General features: G+C 47.2%; 1 protein-coding gene and 2 long non-coding RNA genes across 3 annotated transcripts in view; 1 reads left to right on the plus strand and 2 right to left on the minus strand.

Annotated features, from left to right (window-relative positions):
* The window catches only part of WDR12 (WD repeat domain 12), a 484,520-nt gene that overhangs the window by 219,821 nt on the left and 244,187 nt on the right, over nt 1–20,512 (minus strand). The gene's annotated exons all lie outside the window — the stretch shown is intronic.
* LOC138489683 (uncharacterized) lies at nt 1,334–2,312 on the minus strand. Its single transcript, XR_011274869.1, has 2 exons — nt 2,161–2,312; nt 1,334–1,780 (listed from the first exon to the last, which is right to left on the minus strand). It is a non-coding gene; the product is annotated as an uncharacterized lncRNA (long non-coding RNA).
* Nucleotides 2,466–3,599, plus strand: LOC138488496 (uncharacterized). The gene is made up of 2 exons (XR_011274674.1): nt 2,466–2,772; nt 3,153–3,599. It is a non-coding gene; the product is annotated as an uncharacterized lncRNA (long non-coding RNA).

A 20,512-nucleotide genomic window follows, 5' to 3' on the forward strand; every position in this document is an offset into this window, starting at 1 on the left:
TAGGAGCCAGGCCTTGGGCGCGGCTGATGCCTTAACCGCGGGGGGGGGGGGAGCAGGTCACCGTCTCGCTCCCCCTTGGCTTTCTCTGCCAGGATCGACCGGGGCTTCTCCCGAAGCTTACCCAGGTTCTCCGACTTCCTTTCCACCGAGCCGGAGCGTTGGCTCGTGGTTGACTGCGTCAGCGACATCGCACCCTGCCTGGCAGCCGAGGAGCCCAAACCAACAGTGCTCCCAGTGCCCGCAGACTCGCTGTGCTTTGCCTTTTGTTGGGCCCCTGTCACCAGAGTGCCCTCAAAGGTCTTAGAAGACCGCTCTGACAACTTCTTCTCACCTGCTGCTGGGTTCTTCGCCTCCAGACCGTCAATGAGTTGTTTACGATGGTCCAGACGGACATGTTCTTGCAGAAAGCACAGTCCTCCTCCATGTGCGACTTGTCGGCGTGCAGGCAGTAGAGGCATTGGGAGTGTTCATCCTCCTTAAAGACATTCTGCAGTCCACATCCTGGGCAGTTCCTAAACAGCTTGGATCCAGTGGGCGTTGAAACTCCTTTGTCCTGGGCCATGTCCACGCGGGGTAGGCCTCAAAGATCTTCAGGAATCCCCAAGAAGTGGAATTCGACGAGGGGTGTAGAAATGTCCAAAACGGGTCCCCGTTAATCGGAAGAAGAATCGGTGGAGCTTGAGGCTCGAATTGACCGAACAAATAAGAGTAAACTCTTTGGAAAAAACGCAATACGCAGTAAAAGCTCGAGAGCTAAGCACAAGGACTCCCAACACTTGAACGTGCTGTAAAAATCAGAAGATGGCTGCCAGAGGAGGGTCTTAGGCAGAGGGTAGTCATTGGCTGGGGGCAGTATGACCCAGAGACAAGTGATTGGTTGCTAGTAGAAAGACAAAACTAAACTGAAACTGATTTTTTCTTTAACGAGGATTCCCAGCCTGACGACGGGGAATATTCATGAGCATGTGAATCCATGGCAGACCCCATGCTGGAGAATGAGTCTTACTAATGTGATTTTAGTCCCGCAAATGTACCTAAAACACCCATCTAGTCCCTTTAACATTCAAGATCTCCTCCTACAGTACTTTATTAGGTCATTACATTTTTGGGTTTCTGTCTACCTACCTTTCTGGGTTTCAAACATGTACTGGCTCCCTTGGCCTTTCAACTATTCTTTTGTGGTCAGAGGTATTGAAGTATGCACCAGCCATTGGGGTGGTAATGTATTATTCTAATGTATTCTCTGAAAGACACAGGAAACCCCACGCTTTGGATTGGAGTATTAATTAAGATTTAGATAGCAGAAAGACATCCAAAGGAAACAATTCAAAAATAAAGGTATCAAGGATTTTATTAAACCTGATACTAATTTAATATATCAAACAAATCATGATTAAATCTGCACTTGTAATAACAATTTACATAGCAGGAAACAACTTTTATTAAAAAAGACACATCTATATAATAAAAATCATCTTATTCAATCATCCAAGCATACAACCTCATCCATCCATTTAGACAAACCATTCATACTAAACACCAATCAATATACGACATAAAATCTATAAGAAAATTCATCATAATTAATTTATCTGAAAGATTTATAGAAAGAACATGAAATCAATTTGACGGGCCACAGCAGATGACATCAGTGGCCTAGGCAATTAAGATGGGTCCCAGAGTTTTCTGACCACGACCTCATCTTAGTCCAAACTCGACCGGTTTCGACGTATATACTTTAGTGTAGTGACGTCTTCATCAGGAGTAACAAAAATATATTCTAACATCAAGAAAGAAAGAAAATCACAGATAATACATATCAATGTGTGAAGCCCTTGTACTTGGACAAAAAACATATAACATCCATAATAAAAATATCTATAGCGGAACAATAGGTAATAATATACAAGAGCCTGCTACCAACCCGGGAAAAAGTTCCAGGATGGACCTAAGGTGTCTGGCAGAAAGTAGTGCTACCCTCTTGTATTGGTGTCTCCGAGAGGCAGATAAGAGCCAGGCCATAGACAGAATCAATGCTACAGATATACAAATGTACACATAAATATCACAAGGTCAGTATGTCGATCCTCCACTACAGCGGCCCACGGACAGGACACGAGAGTCACATACTTAAGATAAAACTAAAGAATATTAACTAACCTTCATTCATGCAATGGAAGGCTGTGCGTCTCTTCCTTAAATTGTACGCTGTGTTCACTTATATTAAACAATAGCTTCTCCGTAGAGGTTCCTGCAGATAGCGAAGTGTGTGGACGCCAACGTTCTTCTCGAGAATGTCCAAACGCTCGTTCAACCAGTGAATTACTTCCAATTGAAAATAAATTGATAAATTAATACCACAATTGTGACTAAACAAATACGGCTTACTGAAAAGCTTGCTATTTAGAGAATTTCAAAAAGGTAGGGGGGGGGGGGGATTGTTGCATTTGAAAATTGCTCAATTGGAAGTAATTCACTTTGGGTGTAGCCAATAATATAATTGTAAGAACAATCGGTCTCTCACATACTCAAACTCTTGTGTTGTGTTTAGGCCCATATAACATCAGGTGCAGCCAACCCTGGATTCGGGGAGTCACCTCCAAATTTATGACCGCTGGTTGAACGAGCGTTTGGACATTCTCGAGAAGAACGTTGGCGTCCACACACTTCGCTATCTGCAGGAACCTCTACGGAGAAGCTATTGTTTAATATAAGTGAACACAGCGTACAATTTAAGGAAGAGACGCACAGCCTTCCATTGCATGAATGAAGGTTAGTTAATATTCTTTAGTTTTATCTTAAGTATGTGACTCTCGTGTCCTGTCCGTGGGCCGCTGTAGTGGAGGATCGACATACTGACCTTGTGATATTTATGTGTACATTTGTATATCTGTAGCATTGATTCTGTCTATGGCCTGGCTCTTATCTGCCTCTCGGAGACACCAATACAAGAGGGTAGCACTACTTTCTGCCAGACACCTCAGGTCCATCCTGGAACTTTTTCCCGGGTTGGTAGCAGGCTCTTGTATATTATTACCTATTGTTCCGCTATAGATATTTTTATTATGGATGTTATATGTTTTTTGTCCAAGTACAAGGGCTTCACACATTGATATGTATTATCTGTGATTTTCTTTCTTTCTTGATGTTAGAATATATTTTTGTTACTCCTGATGAAGACGTCACTACACTAAAGTATATACGTCGAAACCGGTCGAGTTTGGACTAAGATGAGGTCGTGGTCAGAAAACTCTGGGACCCATCTTAATTGCCTAGGCCACTGATGTCATCTGCTGTGGCCCGTCAAATTGATTTCATGTTCTTTCTATAAATCTTTCAGATAAATTAATTATGATGAATTTTCTTATAGATTTTATGTCGTATATTGATTGGTGTTTAGTATGAATGGTTTGTCTAAATGGATGGATGAGGTTGTATGCTTGGATGATTGAATAAGATGATTTTTATTATATAGATGTGTCTTTTTTAATAAAAGTTGTTTCCTGCTATGTAAATTGTTATTACAAGTGCAGATTTAATCATGATTTGTTTGATATATTAAATTAGTATCAGGTTTAATAAAATCCTTGATACCTTTATTTTTGAATTGTTTCCTTTGGATGTCTTTCCGCTATCTAAATGTATTATTCTAAGCCTTGCTCTGACCCATTCGGTTGTGAGGCATCTAGCAAATGGCTAATGTACTGATGTGGGTTCACAGGTATACATTCTTTAGACCACGTTACTTGGACAGCCAATGGAAGAGGCTGTCCACAAAACACTGCGTTAAAAGAGATGGGCTAAATAAAGTAATAAACTTGACATCTCAAGCCAAGATCTTGGTACACAAATACTGTACATTCTCGTACAAACCTATTCTGATTTTTTATGTACAAAAAGTTATCCTGGTTATCACTTACGGAGCTCACACTAAAAATGGGAAAGATCAGCCGAATTGGGATTACTTAGAGGGTCAGTTCTGGGTCTGCCTACGAGTATACCAATCCAGGTCATAAGGTATGAACTTGGACTACCCTCGCTACAAGTTATGGTAGATTGGCAGTCTCTGAGCTTTTATAGAAAATTTATTTTGGAAGAGGAGCACACAAATGCCTTAATCCCCACACTAGTAATGGCATCAACTGAAATGCACTGACCTGTTGTCAAAGGCTGGGACTGATACAAAGTTGTTACTAGAGAACCCTGATGGAGTTAAAAAGAAGTTATATAGTATGGATTGGATTGGATTGAATTGTGGGAGAAATGCCAAAAATATAACGTAATACGTGTGGGATGCTTTGAGATTAAAGCTTGGAAAAGCCTACCTAAATATTTACAAACATTTCCGAATCCACCATACTGGAAAGCTATTTTAAGAATGTGTTTTAATCGCTGGCTGACTAGATGAGTCCTAGCTAATCGAGCAAAGTGTTCGACAAAAGATGCTAATATATGTCGATCTTGTAATGAACCCGATGAGAATTTACACCACTTATTAACAAAATGTGCTGCCTTGTCTCAACAAAGAAGAGTTTTTATACATTCTTAGGTGTTTTCAGATTATTAACGCATACAGATACGGGGCAGAGAATATTTAATGCGGAATACACATCCTTGAATTTAGTCGTAATATGGTTTTTAAAGCAACTGAAGTTAGGAGTGATAAATAGGGATTCATGTATTTTTATCATTTTAAATAGTTGTGAATGCAGCGATGCCATTTATGTTTTTAATTTACTGTTCTATGAAAGATATGTTAATTGGTGCGAGATGTGTTTTAGATTGTATTCCAGCCTTTCTAATGTATTAATGTGTTTCTCTTTTAAATATTGAATTGAAAAGGTTACATTGTTTTAACCAAAACAAATAAAGTATTTAAATTAAAGATGGGCCGGCAGGGCACATGGTGCGCAGTGCAGGTAAGTAAATCGTGGGTCCAAAAGGGTGGGGTCGGAGAAGGTGGTGGGAGCTTAATCTGTAGCATTTGGGCGGGGCGAATAGTAGAAGACGTGGCAGGCAGGGAACACATGGGAAACTGAGGGGATGGCAGGGTTTATCCCCCCGCCCCCCAAACCCCAATCAAGTCATAATCCCACCAATTGGATGTGGTCTTTTTGGAGAAGCGGGCAGGCAAATGTCATAGGATGGGCTCAGTTGTAGTTTAAACTGGTGTAGACATGTTTAGAGCCCCCAGAATTGACATCCTGTGCGGGTGGGGCGGTGCATTTGGAGATTTTTATGGCCAGCCCAATTGTACAGTAAGGAAGGAGAAAGACTCAAGGCTACCTCGCCTTTCAAGAGCTGGGCGGATGTCAATCTATCTTGAGTCTAGAGGAAAAACATTAGATTACACTAGGGAAACACAGTATGATTAGAAACATAACAGTTTTATTCTGATAAAAATACTGACTAAAATCAAGACAGACCTATGACAAAATTGACACAGTCCAGGGTAGTACGCAAATGCATAACAGAAAGACAGTGCATAACATTTGTAAATGAACATAGAACCAATTCTGGATATTTTATGATGCAGAATTCATTTTTAAGATGTTTAAGTCACTGGCAAGTACATGACTCAGTGAGATTTGTCGACACTGTATTTTGGTGTTTCGAGTTTGGAACATAAGATTCTCGAGAGCAGGTATTTAATACCATGGTTCTCAAGAAAGGTATCAGGACTGGTTGTGTTCTTGGAGGCACGAAAAGAAATAATGTTTCAGGGTGTCATCTAAAAATAATAAACATAAAAATAGGGGAAACATGGTTGGCTGAACTTTAGAAAAGATTAAGGCGACATACCGTTTTATTTAATGTCATTTTGCGCCGTCGGGCTGTGGACGGGAGCCATTATGGCAGCTCAATTGTACAGACAAAAAAAAATTGCGTGTTGCAGTTGAGGAGATTTTTGCACACCCCTCTGGTGAGGACTTTATAACCATCAAACCCAATGGTAGAACAGTGTGTCACCTAAAAGTAAGACCAACCTCTCTCATGGTAAGCATGGACGAGCATAAAATCTTTTGAGAACCTTTTGAGACTTTAAACCATTGTTGCTTATTATAACCATTGATTTTTCCACGTTTTATCACTGTACTTGTAAATGTAGAAATCTTCATTTTCTATGTTAAGATTACACTTTTCTAAGAATATGTTGTGGGGACAAATATTTGTGTATATCAAAATATTTGCAGTACCGCCGGGCCACCTTGGTCACCTCCGGACAGTTCAGTAGATGTAGCTGGGTCCCGGAAAAAGAGTTAAGGAACATTCTCCGAATAGTATCCACAAAATGTAGTAAGAGGACTCTTCCTTACATTATACACGGAGCATTGACCTTCAGCAAGCTCGTCCTCACCTCAAAGAAATCAAAAATCCAAGTCCTCCACCACTGCAAAATCCAGCATCTCTCTCCTGCCTGACCTCTTGAATTAGGGCCATTACCTTCCCTTACAAATCCGTTCACAACCTTTGCATTTACCTTGATGACAAACTCAATCTATGTGACTAGATCAACCAGCTGGTCAAATTCGATAGTCAGCTAAATTTAGCCTACAAAAATCACACCATTCATCACAACTTCTCACAGTGATTCTCTTCGATGAGCCCAAGATCTATACAGTATGGAATGTGCCTATTCCGTGCCCCAGGGCTCCCTTATGAAACGTCAAAGCATCCAAACAACCTAATGATCAGATCTCTTTGGCCCTCTCCCAACCTCTATGGCTCCCCATTGCTTCCAGGATCAAATTCGACTTTTCTGCTTAGCTAACAAAGTGCACCAACTGCCACCACTCTAGTATTCCTGACCAACCTCAACCTACACACTATAAAGTAAACCCTGGCTTGATCAAAACCAATGTCCCTTGCCACACTCAATTACGCAACATCAGGCTCCGATCTAGATTGACTAGACTCTACAAGCTCCCATTTAGATCCATAATCAACTACTCATACCCCTCGAGAGAATGCCTTTCAAAGAAATACAACACTAAGGAAATAAATAATGATGCTACCACCTCACTCACGCCCAAATCCAATGGTCTTTTCTTCACAAAAAAACTACTGATGGCCAAAGTAGCTATCCAGTGTAAACCAGTGAACCTGCCGATTAACAATATCCCTGACATCAAAGGCCCATTAAACAAGGCCAGATCCTTAGTAGCACATGCTACTGAGATAGCCGACTTAATACAGGCAGAAGATTATGATTTTCTTGCCGTACTGAGTCATGGCTTCATGCAGCTGCAGGCCCGGCACTTATGCTCGAAGTACCAGATAATTACAGTATCTTCAGAGCAGATGGGCTCGATTCCAGAGGAGGAGGTATAGCTCTTATAGTCAAATCCAACTTAGCTATAAGACTAGCCCCTGCACTTGACATCAAATCATGTGAATTACTCACTGCTAAACTCCCCATATCGGACTCCAAAACGCTGACGATTCAGCTCATCTACAGATCTCCGGGCCCCATCGGTGCAGTTGAGGAGGATATCTCTATGATATTATGACAATATGAAAACTACCTCTCAAATACTATTATTGGGGGATCTCAACCTGGGCTTCAATGACCCAAGTGACCAGCAAGCTTCAGCTATTGCCAATGTGCTCACCGAACTCGGCTTCACTCAAAGGGTGACCCTACCCACACACAATAAAGGCAGAACGCTTGATTGGGTGGCGGAACTCAATTGTAATGCCTTAATCGCCTCTATCACTCCCCAACTATGGACGGACCACTACCTCCTATCCTTTATTCTTGCAGTCAAAAAATCTCACTCCTAAAAATAATTCGGTAGTTCCTCCAACCCTCACCAGGAATAAAAAAAAGAATACTTCAGCGGATAAACTCATACTTCTCTTAATACCTATCCTCGACTCACTACCAGATACGAATGACCCGGCTACTTTAGTAGAAGAATACAACAATACTATAACCAAAGCTCTGGACATGATTGCCCCATAAAAAATGTGGAAAAGCAAACCCAGAGCTCACCTAAACTCTTGGTTTACTCCGCACCTCAAAACCCTAATAGCTAAAAAAAAGAAAATGTGAAGCTGCCTGGAGACACCTACCCAACGATGAAAACAAAACTAACCTCATCAAAATCTCAGCCTTATATAAGAAAGAAATACTTCACACCAACATGGAAACCTATAATAGGATTCTCCAAGCAAACTCAAGAACCAAGATATTGTTTATCTTAAAAGAGTTGGAAGCCCCTATTCCCACCACAGATAACTGCTTGAAGGACAAACTCTGGTGCTCGAATATACAGAATGCCCAAGCCCACAAAATCTTCTTCACAATAAAATAGCTAATAAAAAAGCTAATATTCCTAATTTAGACACACCTGCTAACACCTCCTCGCATACTAATACCTCTTTGCACACCTCTCACCACCACACAGCATCAACGCTTCAGTTTCTCAACAGTCTCAATTATCGAGGTTGAAAAAATCATCCTTTCACTAAAACCTTCAAACTGCCAGGGAGACAATTGCCCAGCCCAAATGATCAAAGATGCGGCAAGTGCCCCCTCACCTTTCATAACCAAATTGATGCCTCTTTCCGATCTGGTATCATCCCAAGCAACTTAAGAGTCTTGGGGCCTCCCCCTCCTCAAAAAACAATCACTAGACCAATCCATACCGACAAACTATAGGCCAATTACAACTGTGCCATTCTTACTTAAAATATTAGTCTGAGTGGCCTACTTGCAGATTCAGGAGTACTTCGAATCTAATCAGCTTCTGGGAATCCGACTATCCGGTTTCAGGCCCCAACATGGGAAACTGCACCGATTGATCTTAAAACCCAGATTGACGTACTTAAGGACAGGGGAAAAACAGCCTTGCTAATACTACTTGACCTTTCGGCCGCATTCAATCTGGTGGACCATAAAGTACTTTGCAATGACCTGGACTCAGCAGCTCACTTCACCCAGTATGCAATACTATGGGTTCAATCGTTCTTGAGCAACAGGTCTATGAGAGTCTTCTCACCATCTGCGGCGGCTGATCCTATTCCCATTACATGTGGATTGCCGCAAGGCTCATGCGTTTACCCCACTATGCATAATATATTTACTAAGCCCCTATTTGATGATCTGGATGGTCTGGGTGTCACCTACAAAAACTATGCAGACGATACCCAGATTCTCATAGCACTTACTGGGGATTATAAGGATATGGCCTTGGTAAATAGAATATACCTAATTATTCAAGCATGGATGGCCGCCCACAGATTATGCTTGAATGATGACAAAAAGGAGATCCTCATTCTAGGAAGAGCTCTCAACCTTAACATAACTTGGACCTAAATATGCCTCATTTGGTATTAATGGCAACATTATCAAAGTTGCCAAAGAGGTAAAAACTCTTGGTTTTTACCTAGACTCCACCCTCACCTTTGCGAAACAGGTCAATGCCATGGCTTCGGCCTCAGCATACACCTGTAAATTGATCAGAGCTGGTAAACCCTTTCTAACCAAAGATAGCTGTTCCATACTTGCCAGAGCCCTAATTTTGTCCAAGCTGGACTATTGTAACTCACTGTACTTAAGTGCAAGCAAACAGGTTAACAAGATCCAAATTCTCCAGAACAACGCACCGAGAACGGCACAAGGCATTGCGAGAAGAGAACACATTTCTGAGACAAGGAGGCAGAACAAATGGCTGTCTGTCAATGGCAGAATCCAGCTCAAAACTGCCACTTTGACTTACAAATGCCTCAACAATGCTGCCCCTCGCTATCTCATGGAGAGAATTAACAGAAGAATTACCAACCGACCCACTAGGTCTGCTAACCTAGATTGTTTGGTAGTTCCGAGGTTTAAACTCACAAAGGCTGGGGGGACTATCTTCCCGGTTAAAGCAGCGCAATTATGGAACTCCCCCCGCCCCCTCGACCCCCGCAAGGGCAGATCAAACCTTTCCTAACTTCAAAGGTAACACCATTAAATGGCTCAGACTAAACAACCACTAATATCTCCCACTGATTGTCATATGGCACGACCTATAACTCCGCCTGTAAAAATGTCCTGCAAACGTTTGAATAGGTCATACCCCAACATTGAAAATATATAATCTTGTACACCAGGACCTCTCTTTTCAGGTATATATTGTTTATACATGTTTCAAATTCCGAGTGGCACCCACTAGGGAACTGCTGAACACTTACATCTGTAACCCATGTAACTTTGAATTGAAAGTACTCTTGTATCATATTGCTTTCTGCGCCATGATACCTCCGGGTCTGGTGCGCATTACAAATAAAAAAACAAACCCATGAGCAAGGCCAGGCCTGCCTCAAGAAACTTTTCAAGACAAACCAGTTAGCAGGGCCCCTTAGATAGTCAGACTAACTGAATACGTCTTAAAGCACTACCTGGGAGGCTGGTTAGCTATTCAAATTCCTATTGAATACCATATTGTTTCAAATTAAATACACAGAACTACTGTTGCGTCTGTCAAATCCACACCATTGTTCTCCCATACATTTTAAATTCCTTTGGCCGACTCCTCAGTTCCTCCATCTCATCACCCTTTCACTCAAACTCATTTCCTATGGCTCCTGCATTCCAGCTACTACACTATGAAACAACCGTCCGATCAAATGGGCACGCTATAAAATAACCACTGTAGTACAGTACACGCACCACTCTTTTACCCCAGAATAATGTATTTGTGTATTGTAGCCCTTGTGTTTTTGGCCCTGGCGTGGCAGATACTGTGCGCTCTGACTCAAGCACGAGGAGGGACTGCTGAATATCAACACCCTCCCGAGTCCAGCTGGGGAGCTTGTTAGGCAAACTGTTTTTCATAGATGCCATACCACAAGAGATGGTCTGCCACCTGAGCTTTTAACCAAAAACAGACACTAGGTGGGGGGGATGGGGCGGGGGGGGGGGGGTGTTTAGGCACTAGCGGACAGGTCAAGCAAAAACACAGTATTCAAATTTCAGCCCCACCCTATATGTGCCCTTTACCCTGGCTGCCAATTCATAATAGGGTTAAGGGATACCCCCCTTGGGTACTCAATCTACCTAGCAGGCTCAACCTACTCCTTCCCCCGGCACTGCAGGCTTTCCATGTGTTACCTCTTTCATATTTAAAACACAACATATTTCCCTTAACTCACTAATGGCATTTGCCATAAGCTTTAATTGTTCTATATCCCAAGGGAAGACCTTATTGTTGTTTCCTAGGCTATATACATCATCCCGCTACCGTGCACAGTGCCTTATGTCCAATTTCCTGATCCATCATGGCATCAGGCCATGCGTGGCCTCCATCCCTTCTCTGCTGCGGGTGGCTACCATGGGTTTCAGTCTCAGCACCCATGATGGGAGGGGGCTCCATCCTGTCTGGCAGTCCTTGATTTTCCTTTGTGGCAGTACGGAACAAGTTACTTACCTGTAACTGTTGTTCTCCAGCATGGGTCTGGCTTGGATTCACATGCTCATGAATATTCCCCGTCGTCAGGCTGGGAATCCTCGGTAAAGAAAAATCAGTATCAGTTTCGTTTCTGATCGGTCTTTCGTAGTAGTAACCAATCACTGATCTCTGCGTCATACTGACCACAGCCAATGACTGCCATCTCCCTAAGCCCCGCCTCTGGCAGCCATCTTCAGATTTGGTAGCACGTGAAGTGGCAGTATGACCAAGTGAAGAGCCGCAGAGGGGTAGGCGGGAGGGTTTGCATGTGAATCCATGCCAGACCCATGCTGGAGAACAACAGTTACAGGTAAGTAACTTGTTCCTTCTCCAGCATGGGGTCTGGCATGGATTCACATGCTCCTGAATAAAAGAATACATAGCAGTACACACATGCACAACCACGGGAGGTGGCAAAGGCTCAACATTAAGCATTACATCCAAAACTCAACATTAGGCAATTCTTACCTCCTCACCAGGCTCACCTTAGGCGAACAGGTTGCGCAGCACTGCTTGGCCGACCCTGGACTCCTCCCTGGAATCCCGATTGACGCAGTAGAATTTCGTGAAGGTGTGAGTCGACCTCCACGTAGCAGCCCTGCAGATGTCCAGCAAGGGCACACCAGATAGGAATGCCGTGGTAGCTGCGATCGCTCTGGTGGAATGGGCTCTCGGACGGCCAGGCAGCGGTCGGTTTGCCAACCGATGACAGTACATGATACAGCCGGAGAGCCATCTGGAAATGGAAGCCTTTGAGAGAGCCTTCCCCTGATTGACAGGTCCAAAGTTCACAAAAAGTTGTGACGTCTTCCGAAAACTCTTCTGGTCCACGTAGAACTTCAGCGCTCTAGCCACATCCAGCGAGTGCAAAGTCCTTTCAGCCGGCGACGAAGGCGACGGGAAGAAAACAGGCAACACCAAGGGTTCGTTGAGGTGGAAGTCCGACGGCACCTTGGGCATGAAGGAGGGGTGCGTCCTGAGCACTACCCTTGTGTCGTGAAAAGTCAAGTACGGGGGCTTGCAGGAAAGGGCCTGGATCTCACCCACCCGTCGTGCGGAGGTGATGGCCACAAGAAACGCTGTTTTCCACGACAAGAACTTCAACGAAGCTGAGTGCAGAGGCTCGAACGGAGGTCCCATGAGCTTGGTCAGCACCACGTTGAGCTCCCACGCCAAGTCCGGGGCCTTCACCGGCGGGAACGATCTGAACAGTCCCTTCATGAATTCTTTCACCAGACAATGAGACCACAAAGACGTCCGTCCCGTGGTTCTGGTGTATCGGGAGATCGCAGCAAGATGAATCTTGATGGAAGCGTGCGCCAGTCCAGCCTTGGCCAGCGTCAGTAGGTATGGCAGAACTTGAGGAGCCGTAATCCATAGAGGGTTAATCTTCTGTGCATGGCACCAGACAGAGAACCTCTTCCATTTGTGTCCGTAGCATTTAAGAGTTGAGGACGCCCTGGCCTTTGCAAGAACCTCTCTGCAGTCGGCCGGTATGTCGTAACCTCCAAACTCTAACGCTGCAGGAGCCAGGCCTGCAAGTTCAGCGTCTTCGGGTCGTGATGGAGGATGGTGCCTCCTTCTCTGGAGAGAAGATCCGCGTCCACTGGCAGCTGGATTGACGGGGACAAGTCCAGAAGGTCCGGGAACCATATCTGCCTCGGCCACGCAGGTGCGACGAGGATCATCCTGCACCGTGACCTCTTGAGCTGGTTGATGAGCCGGATCAGCAGCGGCAATGGAGGGAACGCATATAGGAACAGGCCCTCCCAGGGGAACGAGAAAGCATCGCCCATGCTCCTCGGCTGGGGAAACCTGCTGGCTAACCTCCGGCACTTGGAGTTCGTCGCCGTCGCGAACAGATCGATCTGGGGTGTGCCCCACCGTCGGAAGAGGCGGTCCACTAGATCCTGTTGTAGTTCCCACTCGTGGCACGAGCGCAGCTCTCTGTTGAGCGAGTCGGCGATGGTGTTTTTTATCCCTGCCAGATGGAACGGCACCAGAAACATCCCTTGGGCGACGGCCCAATGCCACAGATCCTGAGCCTCCTTGGACAGGGCTGGGGATCTGGTACCGCCCTGCTTCCTGATGTAGAACATGGTGGTGGTGTTGTCGGTGAAGATCCTCACCACCTTGCCCTTGAGGGACGGAAGAAAGGACCTGAGGGCCCAAAACACTGCACGGAGTTCCAGGACGTTGATATGGAGGGACTTCTCCGTCGGCAGCCAAAGGCCCCTCGCGTGCAGATTTTCGGTGTGCGCTCCCCACCCTTCCAGGGAGGCATCCGTGGTCACCGTCTTCTGGTGGCCCGGGGTCTGGAAGTCCATGCCCGCCGTCAGATGCGCGCGGGTGCCCCACCACCGGATCGCTCGTCGGAAGCTCTCGTCGAGTGTGATCCTGTCCTCGAAGCTGCCCGTCTGGATCAAGCGAGCGTCCAGGAACTCCTGTAACGGGCGCATCCGAAGCCTGCACAGGTGGATGAGATAAGTGCAAGAAGACATCATTCCGAGGAGGGACTTGATGGACCTCACCCTGGCCGCGTCCGCAACCAGCATCTGCTGCACCTTGCCCAAGATGGCACTCGTCCTTTCCTTCGACGGAGAGGCCAGACGCGCCACTGTGTCGAGCTTCGCTCCCAGAAACAGTGCGTCTTGAGCGGGCACCAGGTGGGACTTGGCGTAGTTTATGGAGAATCCCAGGTCCGTGAGTAGTTGGACGGTCCTAGCCGTGTGCTCCGCGGCGAGCTCCTTTTTCTTTGCTCGGATTAGCCAGTCGTCCAGGTAGGGGCAGACGTGGATCCCCTCCAGGCGCAGCCGCGCCGCCACCGGTGCGAGGCACTTGGTGAACACCCTGGGTGCCGACCTAAATCCGAAGGGAAGGGCTCTGAACTGGTAGTGACGCCCTTGGACCACGAATCTGAGAAACTTTCAGTGTCCCTTTAGGATGGGAATATGGAAGTAGGCATCCTCCAAATCCAACGACGACAGGAAATCGCCCTCCTCCAGTTGACCCAGGACGTGCTGGAGGGTGACCATCCGGAACTTCTGTGCCTTGATGAATTTGTTCAGTCGTCGTAGGTCCAGGATGGGACGCCATCCTCCCGTCTTCTTCTTCACAAGGAAGTATCTTGAGTAAACTCTGGATCCCCGAAGCCTCTTTGGGACGAGCTCGATGGCGCCTTTCTTGAGCATCGCCTTTACCTCCAAGAGAAGTTGAGGGACGTGATGTTCCTTACTGGCCACGGGGGGGACGCGCGGGCACTTCTTTAGAAACTCGAGCGCGTGACCCTGGGCCAGGGCGTCCAGCACCCAACGGTCGGTGGAGATGGACTCCCACACGCTGACGAAGTTCGCCAGCCGGCCTCCCACCGGGGTGCTTCGGTGGGGTCCCCGACCCCACGGCCGGTTCAGTCCTGCTTCGACGAGGCTTTGACGCCTTGCCCTCCTTGGCGACGACGGCGGGGTCCACCCGACTTGCCCCCTGTAGGCTTCTTGCGACGACGAACGGGCCGCTTGACGATAGGTGGAAAATCTGCCGCCGGAACCTTTGGAGGCACCCTGCTTGCCTCCGCCGCTCCGAAAGGGCGGCCGTCGTTGCTGGAGAACACCAAGAGCCCGGGCCGTCTCCGTGTCCGTCTTGATGGCTTGTAGGGAATCGTCCACTGTTTTCCCAAACAGGTTGTTCCCATCGAACGGCATTTCCAAGACTCTGGTCTGCACGTCCTGACGGAAGTCAGTTTCCTTGAGCCATCCACGCCGTCTAAGGCACAAGCTGCTGCCCAACTGGCGAAATCCAGTGTCAGCGATGTCCGTCGCTATCGTAATGGCGTGATCCGACGCCACTTCTCCTTCCTGCAAGATCTCTAGGGCCTCCGCCCTCTTGTCGTCTGGTAAGACGTCCAGCAGGGGGGCGATTTTGTACCCTGTCGTAGCAGGCTACGATAGCCAAGGCGTTGGCAGCCTTAATCGTCGTCGCTGCTGATATGACTCTGCGTCCCATAGTGTCCAATTTCTTTCCCTCGCCGTCCGGCGGGGAGGTTGACGTAGAGGGCGAGGCCCCCCCCCCGCTTTCTTCCTGGCCGCCGCGGAGACGACTCCCCGCCGGACACCACTGGTGTAGCCTCCACAGGCTGAGCCAGGGCCACCGCGACTGTCTCGATAGAGGCCTTGGCCGGGTGGATTAAGGCTTTCACCACCTTAGGTGCGCTCACTGCCTTCTCCTTGGGGGGAGGGTCACCGCCTCGCTCCCCCTCCGATGGGGCCTTCGAGCTCGACCGGGGTCTCTCCAGGAGCTTCGCCGGCTGCTCGGCCTTCCTCCTACCCGAGCCAGAGCGTTGGCTCGTGGTTGATGGCGCCGGGGAATATGCGCCCTGCCTGGCGCCCGTACAGCCCGACCGTTCGGCGCTCCCAGTACCAGCGGACTCGCAGTGCTTGGCCTTCTGTTGGACCCCCGTCGCCGGGACGCCCTCAAAGGTCTTAGAAGACCGCTCTGACTTCTTCTTCTTCTTCTTCTCGCCTGAAGGGCTCTTCCCTTCCAGCCAGTTGGCGAGACGCAGATGGCGGTCCTTCATGGTCCGCTCCGACATATTGCCGCAAAACGCAGTGTCCTTCTCCACGTGCGTCTTGTCCTCATGCAGGCAGTAGAGGCAAAGGGAGTGTTCGTCCTCCTTAAAGACATTCTGAAGCTGGCATCCAGGGCAGACCCTGAACAGCTTTCCGGCCGTCGAGCTTCCCTTCTCCTGGGCCATGATCGAGATGGGCCTGAGAAACTTCTGGAGTCCTCCAAAAGCGTGGCTCGACGAAATCTTCACCTGTGAGGGGCGTAGAAGAATCCGACACGGGTCCCTGTTGATCGTATAAAGAAACGGTGGAGCTTGAGGCTCTTTTGACCGAAAAAGAGAAAATGTTCCTAAGAAAAAGCGCGAAAAAAGCACTAAAGCTCGAGAGCAATAGCACGAGAATCCCAACACTTGAACGTGCGGTAAAAATCTGAAGATGGCTGCCAGAGGCGGGGCTTAGGGAGATGGCAGTCATTGGCTGTGGTCAGTATGACGCAGAGATCAGTGATTGGTTACTACTACGAAAGACAGATCAGAAACGAAACTGATACTGATTTTTCTTTATCGAGGATTCCCAGCCTGACAACGGGGAATATTCATGAGCATGTGAATCCATGCCAGACCCCATGCTGGAGAAGTTTATTTACCTCCATGGCAGAGCGAGAACTGCTTTTGCTCTGTTACTGCATGCTTTAATTAGGCCTGTGTTCTGGATTAGGAAGGTGCACAGAGAAAATCCCCAGTCGGTCCTTGCCCAGGCTACACCTACCTGGACAGGAACACCGCCAAGCGTGGCACACACTTCCTGCGCTACCCACCCGCTGCAGCCGGGGATAACGTGCACCTGCCTGATGCCTACCCAGTCTAGCAGTAAGGTAGCCAGAGGGAGGGCCTGCCCCAGGGTAGGCTGATGTGCCCTTACAGGTTGTCTTCCTTTGCCTGGGCTGCCCTGCACACATAGCTCGGGTAAGAATTGTTCTCTTCTGACCACCTTCTCTCCACGCACCGCACATGCAACATGGAACACTGCCTTCTCCCTGGCACACCTATTGACTGGCCCGGGGCATGCAGTCTTAACTCACATGCCGTTTGGGTGCGAGCCGCCCCTGACGCCACAAACCCATGCTGCACCTGGCATGCAGCCTGGGATCCAGTCAAGCCCCCCAAAAGACGCATGTGAAACAGTATGTTGCAGGCCCCAGAGACCACGCAGGGCCACAGCTCTCCCCTCTGCCACCCAGGAGCCTCAATTCAACCCGGCTCCTCCTTTGCCTTCCTCAACCATTTACTTCCTAAATGTTTTGATGGTTTCCTCTCTCCTCGTGGCAGTTCAGTCCATTGTCCCTGGGCAGGGGAGGGTTGCCCATTGCTTTTTGCCTCTAAGATAACATGTGTCCCCCACAGGAATGGCACCGTGGTAGAGTCCCTTTACAATTCAAGCGTCAAAGTATAAAGAACAGGAACAGTAAATAAACATTAACAAAGAAAGCATAGGCATCTCTTTACTGCTGTTCTTTTCCCTGTAGCTGTTACTATATATGACAAACATTACTTACTGAGTAATCTTTCTGTGGCTTGAATCTCCTTAGAATAACATTCTTTGCATAGGCTGGCATCTAGCAGTGGTGAAGAGTTAATGTTAAAGGATATTTTTTTTTGTACCGCGCACTATCACCACCGGCATGGTACCCTGGCGCTCTGGTGGCTCTGAAAAGAAAGGGAAAGGGGGGTGTGTTAGTGGGAATGAGCTGGAAAAGTGCAAGAGAGCCGTGATGTGCTGTTGGCAGCCTCAACCCGGTTAACACACGTTGGCTGGGCTTGGGGTGTTTTCCGTTCGGCAGCCGCTGTGTACTGGTGTGCGAGTCTATATGTGTTTTGTTGCTGCAGTGTAGTGAAGTTAGTGCGGGTTGTTGCATTTATGGTTGTGTTTGGTTAGAGTTTGAGAGGTGTATGCAGAGGGTTGAAAATTGTTAGTGGATTGGTTAGCTGGCATATCTGTTAGGAAGCAAGGCGCTAAACTTCCATATTTCCTCTCCGGGTGGGGCGCAGGAGCATCTCCACACCTCCATCCAGCTCTGGGACCAGCCGACACCCCACCGTCCCTTCCACACATGATGCCCACCCACATTCATAACCGTGTGCAAGTTTAGCCCCGCCTATCTCTGTCAAACCTGTCTGTATGCGGGGTTAGCAGGTGTTTATGACTCCACCCAAATCTAGCCAAGATTTCCTTCCCATTCCAGTCAGTACGCAGCGGCGGTTGGCCAAAGCCACTCCATCCAGATTTACCATTGGTCAGCATTCACAGTTTAACCAGTTGCTCACGCAGGCCACTGCTCACAGCCCGCTCGAAAGCCTGGCAGGTGCCAGCGCTCGCACCCATGTTCAGGCGCGGCACCTGCCATCATTCACAACTTTATCCTGGCCTTGCCAATGTCCACAACTTAGTTCAGGTGTGGCAGCTGCTAATATTCACTCAACTCTATTCAAATATGGTATCTGGTAGCGTTTAAGGAGTGGGTGAGGTTGTAGGGTGGGGTTGGACAGGGATGGTGATTCTTTCTTCATGGGGTGTTGCTTGTGTCCTATTGGATCTAGCGTCGTCTTTCTTGGTTTTTCTTTTTGAACTCGATAGGGGTGGTCTTGTCACACTATCCTCGTACCCTACTCATACAGAGAGCCATGATCCTTCACGCGTCAAAGTTTTTCCTACTTGAAACATGTATGTACTGCAAGAGTTGTTTTGTTTGTTTTAATACTTATATGCAGCCATGTGGGAAGTATTGGCGGATGCGTTGCGATTCCAAGCAGGTACAAGCCCCAGTAAGACTACTACTGGGTAAGTAATGCTGGTCTTCTGAGCCATGTGAATCTTCTTAGATGTACAAGCTTTGCATAGACTAGCAAGCAGTATCCTGTGAAGGTGGTCGGTGAGCTGAAGGAACAGTTGAAAATAGAAGTTTAGAAATGCTTGCCCCAACTGGGAATTATTTATTTTATTTATTGTTTGCGTTACACGCTTATTATACAGGAAGTAAATACTGTTTCAAAGCGCCCACAGGGCGACAGGGAGGGGACAAGGGGATGTAAAAACAATGCAAAAAATAAATAAAAGGGATACATTACTCACCGTAGTCATATTTCGGGTACCTGTGTCTGCCTAGATTCACATGCTCTGCATAGTCCGACATCTAGTGGAAGTCACAGAGTATTACAAGATTTGTTTTCGAAACTCAAAAATGGGCTTCGACACAGCGCGATTAGTAATACTATCCTTAGTGTGACGTGTACTGTACCCATGGTCCTTCACGTGTCAAGGTCCCTCAGATTGTTTCTGACATGAGGTTGCATGAAGTATAGCGCGAGTACAGTTTTTGTAAAGCAGAACAGAGAACCCCAGAAAACATCCAAGCGCCTTCTACTCCAGTAGGGGAGGAAGAGTGGGTGGCGCATATGAATCTAAGCAGATACAAGCACCAGAAATACGATTACGGTGAGAATTGTATCCCTTCTGGAGCTTGTGTATCTGCTTAGATCACTTGCTCTGCATAGATAAGCAAGGGAATCGTACCAAAATGTCACCCTCAAAATTACGACAGCCGAAAAATCCCCCCCTTACACCACATATATATGTGGGGGGTAAAGAATATAATATTAATATGGGGGGCTCCCCCCGCAGATATATGTGGTGTAAAGGGGTTTTAAAAAAGTCATTTTCGGTCGTCGCAATTATAATATAGATCCATAAGCAAGCAGTATCTGGAGAAGGCGGTGGGAAGTTAGAAGTTACAGCGGCAAAGAGATGTTTTTTGTCCGCTTGTCCCACCTGTGAATCTGCTTTAGAATGTGTGTCAATGCAGTAATGTTGTGTGAACGTATGGATGGAACTCCATGTAGCAGCTTTGCATATGGCGTCCAGAGGGACGTTTGCAATGAAAGCTAAGGTCGCTCGTGTACCTCTGGTTGAGTGTGCTCTTGGTGTAAAAGGTAGAACCTTTTTGGATAGGGAACAGCAGAGTTGTATGCATCTGACTATCCATCTGGAGATGGCGCCTTTGATACGTGATTGCCTTCTCTACCAGGCACTATGGAAACAAAGAGTTGGCCTGTTTTCCTCAGGGGTTTTGTTTTGTTCACATTGTACAAGACCGCCCTCCGTTCATCAAGTGTGTGGAGGCTTCTTTCTGCTGAGTCTGAAGGATTCTGAAAGAAGGTGGGAAGTTCTATGGACGGGTATACATGGAACTTTGAAATTAAATTGTTTTCGGAGGACAACCTTGTCCTTGTGTATGATGAAAAAGGCGTCTTGTACCGATAAACCCTGTAGCTCACCGACTCGTCTTATGGAGGTGACAACTACCAGGAATGCAGTTTTATAGGCGAGATGCTTTAGGCTGGCCTTGTGCATAGGCACGAAGGGTGGCCCCATGAGCTTGGAGAGCACAACATTGAGATCCCAACCCGGGGGAGGGTTGGAAATTGGGGGGGGGGGTATAGCCTCTTTATCCCTTCCTTG

This window comes from Ambystoma mexicanum, chromosome 9 (assembly GCF_040938575.1).
Source record: "Ambystoma mexicanum isolate Mex_15411 chromosome 9, UKY_AmexF1_1, whole genome shotgun sequence".
In the NCBI taxonomy this organism is placed as follows: domain Eukaryota; kingdom Metazoa; phylum Chordata; class Amphibia; order Caudata; family Ambystomatidae; genus Ambystoma; species Ambystoma mexicanum.